General features: G+C 40.3%; 2 non-coding genes across 2 annotated transcripts; both read left to right on the top strand.

Annotated features, from left to right (window-relative positions):
- Window positions 1-997: 997 nt before the first annotated feature.
- Window positions 998-1,069, top strand: TRNAE-CUC (transfer RNA glutamic acid (anticodon CUC)). The gene has a single exon. It is a non-coding gene; the product is annotated as a tRNA-Glu (tRNA).
- Window positions 1,070-5,641: 4,572 nt separating this feature from the next.
- On the top strand, window positions 5,642-5,713 carry TRNAE-CUC (transfer RNA glutamic acid (anticodon CUC)). Its single transcript has one exon. It is a non-coding gene; the product is annotated as a tRNA-Glu (tRNA).
- Window positions 5,714-7,454: the final 1,741 nt, after the last annotated feature.

Here is a 7,454-nt window from a genome sequence, read left to right as displayed (position 1 = left end):
TACGCCTATTTACTTTGCAGACATAATTTGAAGATCAACAAAGTACCTTCAGTTCACCCTCACCACAACCGGTCAATCAATCATGACTATGCCAACCTATAAAGGGGATTACAAAGGAAGCGCATGCCTACAGGAAACCTTTTGTTCCATAACTAGGTCGGATGCAAAAAAGAAATAGATAAATGAATAAACAGATAAAGTAATATACAAACTAATAGATACGTATATAAATAAATAAGTAAAATAAATAAATAATGATAAATAATAAACAAATAATAACAAATGAATAGTAATGATAAATGAATGAATAATATAAAACATAATAAATGGCAGGTATTACAGCATATTGTTTAGGTATCTATCTAAATGAATCTTAAAAGTTCGAACTGCACTACATTGCACTGTATTGCATCCATTCACTTACTACAAGGTTGGCGAAGTTGTTTCTGCCCGCTTCCAAATTAAATCTATTTCCTGACAGATTGAGACCATTATTTCTTGTCTGATTCGCTTGCAATGTGAAAATTTCGTCACTTTTGATGTTGTCAATTCTCTTTAGAATCATAAATATCTGTATCAAACCGCCCCTGAGTCTAGTAGTTTTTTTTTTTTTTTTATTTTTTAAAGGAAAACAGATTCACTCCTCCAAACTTCTCTACCCCATCATCTTTGTTATTTTATATCATCTGTAGTATGGTTTATTCTAGTCTGTTCTACCTATCTTGAGTTAATCTTGTCTTTTAGCCTTATTCTCAGCACTGCTCATTCTATTCTTCTCTGCTCTTTTTAGCCTTGTCTCCATTGCCATCGTCGATTTCCACGTTTCACATCCGTAGATCATAGCTGGAATCGTACGATGATGGTAAAGTTTGCTTCTCAGGCATGTAGATAGAAATATCTCACGCCGTTCCACGACCAGTCACACAGGTGTTCAATGATCTACCTAATAATTTATATATACAATTAAATTCAATATTATGGAATTATTTTATCCATATCCCGTGTGGTCTAGTGGCTAGGATACGCGGCTCTCACCCGCGAGGCCCGGGTTCGATTCCCGGCACGGGAAGGTTTTACGCCCCGAGTCATTTGCCAGAATGAAGCCGTCATAATTGATACATTATGTGTAGCTCATGCACCGCAACAACAACCATTACAAAAAGTTTTCCCGTGCCGGGAATCGAACCCGGGCCTTGCGGGTGAGGGCCATGTATAATAGCCACAAGAGCACACGGTAACATATCATTTCTATAAGAACACGGAAGCAAAACATACATAGCCCAGTGCAGTTCTCTGATCTACTTTGGGGCCAAAGCGTGCAACATCCATTGAAGGGGCTTTATATCCATAAGAAATCCACATTAGTTCAGAAATCACATTTAAGAACCTTTGTGAGTCCATGTCTCACTTCCTTACAGCACGGCAGGGATCAAAATACCCCAAAGGACGCAATTCTCAGTCTTCCTATACATCTGTTTGCAATATTAGATACTCATGTCATATTTTACTGCAACTGAGACTATTTATATCCCTGTAGCCCCCCACCCCACCCCACCCCCCACCCAGTCGCCTATGCCCGAACTCAGGAAACTGATTTTAGGCATCATCCAGATTTAAAGTTTGATTGAGCCACGGCTTGGGTACTACGATATTCATTAAAGCCTGAAATAACCAGTGTTGGTGAGTACTATGACAACGCATAATCACATTCACCCTTCCCCTCCAGCCTCATGAGTCCTTACTGATAGAATCCGTTTCTTGATAAGCATGCTTTATCAGCCACAGTTACGTGTCTCCCTGCCCTTACACATGCGTTGCACAAGCCAGATTGCATTACTTCTGGTTAACCATGAGGAAGGATATACACGGCCACATTGATGTTTGTCACTCTTGTGCGACTCACATAGGTCATATCAGCGGTCATGTTCCAATTCTTACACTACCCCTTTTAAACTATTCGAGACAGTCATTGTTGATCTTCTTAAGTTACCATTTACACATAGCGGAAATCAATACCTCTTTGTCTGTGTCGACCATTTTTCACGATTCTGTATTCTTTCTCTCCTACCAGATAAGACAGCAAAACACGTAGCAAAGACCTTTATTGACAATTTTATATGCCCGTTCACTGCACCCAAAAATCTGATTTCTGACAACGGGTCTGAATTCAACAATGAGATTCTTTCGCACATTTGTAATTATTTTCAAATAAAAAAAAAATGCAACATTACTGCTTATCACCCTAGTTCAAATAGCTTAGTTGAACGCCGGAATAGAAAGATTATATGTTCTTCGACACTTTGCTTCTGATCTTCACCCTTTTTGGGATGAACATATCCCCATGATTCAAGCTTGCATAAATACGAGTAGTTCCATTAACAGGTCAATATCAGAATCACCCCCATTTTGTCCTCTTTGGCTAGAACAAAAGGTTCCCTTATGTTCTTCTTCTTTCAAAATTACCTCCCATTTACAATTTCAATGATTATGTCAAGGTCAAAGTAACAAATTTCAATAATCTTTTCAAAACAGTCTACAATACTCTTCATTTAACTAAGGAGATTGTACCTTTGAACTTGGTAACATTGGTAACATTGTTTACACCCTCCCCTAAATTTTCTGGACCCTATCGTATCATTGGACATGAGTCAAAGAACAAAGTCAAAGCACTTAGGTTGCATGATCTTACAGAGACCGATTTGCACAAAGATCATATCAAAAGAGTCCCCCGTGGCCTCGACATAGAGACTCTCCCTTCACAAACTCACATTAACCCTGCAATAGAGGACCATCACCAATCCTCTCCACCAAAACCTTCTATCACCCTACCCCGCTAATATCTTCGAAATCGAGCGACAAACTTCATACGAGTTCTTTTTGCCTAGCTGAACGGAAATAATATCTACCTCTGCATGCTCATATAATTAAATCAATTATATCTAAATAATGAGTATTTCCCGATACCACCATTGTTCCAACATTATGTGTATTTATCTTCATTCCAAGGTTCTGCAAAGGCTTTGTATTACTGTTTATCTTCCTTGAGCATTAACCTCAGTGGGCAGTGGGTGGTAGCTGAGCCGAGCATCAGTTGCAAGATAATTGAAAGGAGGAGTCAATCCTTTAGATGTCTAGCGTACACATGGGCGCACGTACGCATATGGTGTGAGAAGGAACTCCATTTCTCCTGACAACTTTCAAGGAACCCTATATCGTGTTCGGATCTTACTCCCAAGGGATTTTCCATTGTGCTTGAATCTGCTTTCCAAGGCACGCTCCATTTTCATCGGATCTGAACAGTGACCAGACAAGCCCGGCATTTCGTACTAGACCCAACACCTGCGGAAACAAGAGATATTTCTTTCGTCATTACCATCCTACCAGATCAACTTGCGTCAGATATTTTATTTCTTTATCGCATATTTCTCCAATGTTCTCCATCTTTTGTAAATCTTATGTAAATATATCCCATGCATGGGATAGAATTAAAGTACATTGTGGTTGTTAAAATGTATCTCTAATTACTGGGACCCTTTCAGTGTTGTACAAATACTTTCCCGCGTTTGTATACTTCTAATTGTACAATCATAGTGGAGATGGGTTGAACGCAAAATTTCATGTATGTGTATGTAACTCGAGCATACAAATATATAAGGAAAATTGCGCTCAACTTATATATCTCTTGATAGCGTAGTTGGTAAGTCACTGAGTCACTTGTCATGTGATCGCTGAGTTCGAGTCCTCGGCAGTACCGCATTTCAATTTATGGTCGTGGCTTCCATTGGGTCTTCCGATGTTGATGTCTTAGAATTAAAGTGCATTGTGGTTGTTAAAATGTATCTCTAATTACTGAGACCCATTCATTGTTGTATAAATACACACACACACACACACAAGTACACACACACACACACACACACACACACACACACACACACACACACACACACACACACACACACATATATATATATATATGTGTGTGCGTGTGTGTGTGTGTGTGTGTGTGTGTGTGTGTGTGTGTGTGTGTGTGTGTGTGTGTGTGTGTGTGTGTGTGTGTGTGTGTGTGTGTGTGTGTGTGTGTGTGTGTGTGTGTGTGTGAGTGTGTGTGTATTCAGAGCCGGACGCGTTTCTCAGTGTATTCCTAGGGGCGCCCCTTGGTGCGTTCCGCTTTAGTTTAGCCGTGGTTCGCGCTCCCAAACTATCAATGTAACATAGGTACCGGTATAGTATGTGGCCTACCTTTTGGATGTGGCATATATATATATATATATATATATATATATATATATATATATATATATATATATATATATATATATATATATATATATATATGTATGTATGTATATATATATATATATATATATTTATCTTCCTTAGATTTTTAATTTTCCTGACCAAAAGAATTCAGGATGAAAATAATAGTAATGATAATAATAGCTCAACTCAAGCGCTTCAACTGTGCCTTAGGCATCCTCAGGTAGGAATTTATTTGTTTTTGTGATTTTTTGTACACCATCTAATGACCCTGAGGAAGAACTCACGACACCCGGATCGTCATTTTAATTTCTTCTTGGAGCAGACATATTTTGTTAGATATTCATGGCAGGATATAACCCCTAACAAATAGTGCTACCAAACATTTCACCTTTGTCTTTTTGTTGTCTTTTGGCAAAATATTCTTGTTCCTCTGATCTTGTCTTGACTGATCAATCTTATGAATTTTCTTCCAGTGAGATTTAGTCGCTTCATTCTTCATGCGGAAAGCCCAATCTTTGTGACAAGCTTAGTATGGTATACCCCAAAATACTCATTGTTACAAAGGGAACAGTTTTTGTTAAAAGAGTAAGAAAACGGCGATGACGGTCTCGGGATTATCCTGTTTCAAACTTCGTCATAGTTCTATCAATTTCTGTAATTGAAAATCCATTGTTTGTCAAGATTTGTCTAGGCCTGTTTCATGTATGTAGAGGCCAATCTAAGGATATCTTAAAAGCCTTTAAAGACGTTTGTTCAGATAAGTCTAGTTTCACATTTTAAGGTACATTCACTACCACCATACAGAAACCTTCCTGGGTCACTGGGCTTCCTATAAACACTAGTGTTATACTATATGGGTGGAGCGTACGCTCCATCTCATGATGATCACCTTGGGTGATACATTCGGTATAGAAAGAGTGCACAGGACGAGAAGTCACACTGACTCCTTGCCCGTCACGCTACAGTCAATCGTTCAGCGGCTTGGATGAACAAGGGAGACCTTGTTTGATTTAGATAAACAGAGCGCAATTAAGATTCTCAGCAGTTAAATGAGTTACATATATGTTAATACATATGCTGATGCTCAGAAAATGGCATCTATGGATCTGCCGTATGGAATCCCAAAATGGTTAAAGTTAAGGAATCGGCGACCCCGTGAGTAATCAATTAATCGTGACCACCATCCAACCATAGCATTCGAATGGAAGCGAAAAAGCAAGTGAGGGAGGTTACCGGCATTGACATCTCCCTAGTCCCGGTGAGGAACGGGTGAGGGTATGAGGTGGCTACAGGCCGGGCGGCGTTTCCTCCCTTCCCATATACTGTATTAAGGAACACTTACTAGAAAATTTTAGTATGTATCCCCTTCAAATAGCTCTCCCGTGTGGTCTAGTGGCTAGGATACGCGGCTCTCACCCGCGAGGCCCGGGTTCGATTCCCGGCACGGGAAGATTTTAACCATGAACGAGTTTTCTTCATTATGGGTGGCTGTCAACTCGTATGTAACCTTGGTGTACTTTGCATACCTTATCTAATTACTTCACTCAAGTGCTATTGATGTGTTTTTAATCCCCTCGATCTATTGATATATATTCTGTACACATTCTGTATATCGCCAGCCGATTCTATTCAGCTGAATATATCTATATACGAATATATAGCCTCAGTAATTTTCAGGGTCCAATCCCTAATGTAATCATCTACTCACTATTACTCTGGACTTCTCTTCCCTCATAACCGCCGCCCCATTGAAGCCGCCAACGGTCACCAGGTCTCTCAAGATAAGAAGAATTTTATTTTTGTCAGATTTTTTTTATGATAGTAGTAGTAGTAGTAGTAGTAGAAGTAGTAGTAGTAGTAGTAGTAGTAGTAGTAGTAGTAGTAGTAGTAGTAGTAGTAGTAGTAGTAGTAGTAGTAGTAGTAGTAGTAGTAGTAGTACTAGTAGTAGTATCAAAATTAAATGCCCAATATTGGCCAGGTATGTGGAGAACACATACAGAGAACCTGCAAACCTATTTGTTACCAACAGGGTTGAGAAAAAAAAAGAAACGAAAGTAGAGATCATCAAATCCGCGGAAGGTACCACTCAGGGAGACCCGGTGGCCATGGCCATGTACGTGCTCGGTCTTATGCACCTGCAGCAGAAGATACAATATGAGGACACCAGGGTCAAACAGGTAGCATATGCAGATGATCTCACGGGGGCAGGAAAAGTAGCTAACTTAAAAAAGTGGTGGGATCTGGTGTTGGCACATGGCCCGGGCTTGGGTTACATTCCAAATGCAAAGAATCCTGTCCTCATAGTGAAGCCAGAGTACTTTGACAATACCAAAGTCCAATTTGAGTACAGTGAAGTGAAGGTAACAAAAGGGGGGAAAGACATCTCGGTGCAGTGATCGGCTCAGAACCCTTTAAAAAGCAATATGTTGAAAAGAAAGTAAATGAATGGGTGGCGGAAGACAGGCTTCAAATTGTATAAACAGAAAGATAACAATGGCGCAGGAAGTTGGGGCGTCCAATTGGCTGACAGCACTACCAATCAGGGCAAAGGGATTTACTTTAAACAAAAGAGAATTCACGGATGCCATTGCCCTGAGGTATAGATGGCCATTGGGAGGACTCCCTAACAGATGCTCCTGTGGTATACAGTTTACTTCAGACCATGCGATGATATGCAAACAGAGTGGATTCTTTTGCATGCGACATGATGAGGTAAGAGATCTCACTGCCCAAATGCTTCAGGAGGTGTGCAAAGATGTGACTATCGAACCAACGTTACTCCCACTAGGAAGGGAGAACTTCAGATACCGCACATCCAACACATCAGATGAAGCAATAGTGGATGTCAGTGCAAGAGGTTTCTGGACACGGGGACAAGTGGCTTTCTTTGAGATGCGAATATTTGATCCGATGGCCCCCTGTTACAGCAACCTAACCATTGAGGCATCCCACTCCCGGAACGAGTATGAGAAGATCAGGATGTACGAGGAGCGTGTACAGAATGTAGACCAGGGCTCATTCACGCCTATAACCTTTACGACTTCAGGTGGGATGGGTCCTAGAGCAAAGACATTCTACGCTCGGCTGGTAGAGGTGATGGCTGAAAAGAAACAACAACCAAAATGCAGCATTGTTTCTTGGATGAGATGTAGACTGTCATTCTCACTCCTAAGATCAGCCCTCCTATGCCT

This window comes from Oratosquilla oratoria, chromosome 3 (genome assembly GCF_046742065.1).
Source record: "Oratosquilla oratoria isolate Oo_2021 chromosome 3, ASM4674206v1, whole genome shotgun sequence".
NCBI lineage: Eukaryota > Metazoa > Arthropoda > Malacostraca > Stomatopoda > Squillidae > Oratosquilla > Oratosquilla oratoria.
The sequence above is the reverse complement of the archived record's forward strand: the minus strand, read 5'-3'. Positions and strand labels throughout refer to the sequence as shown.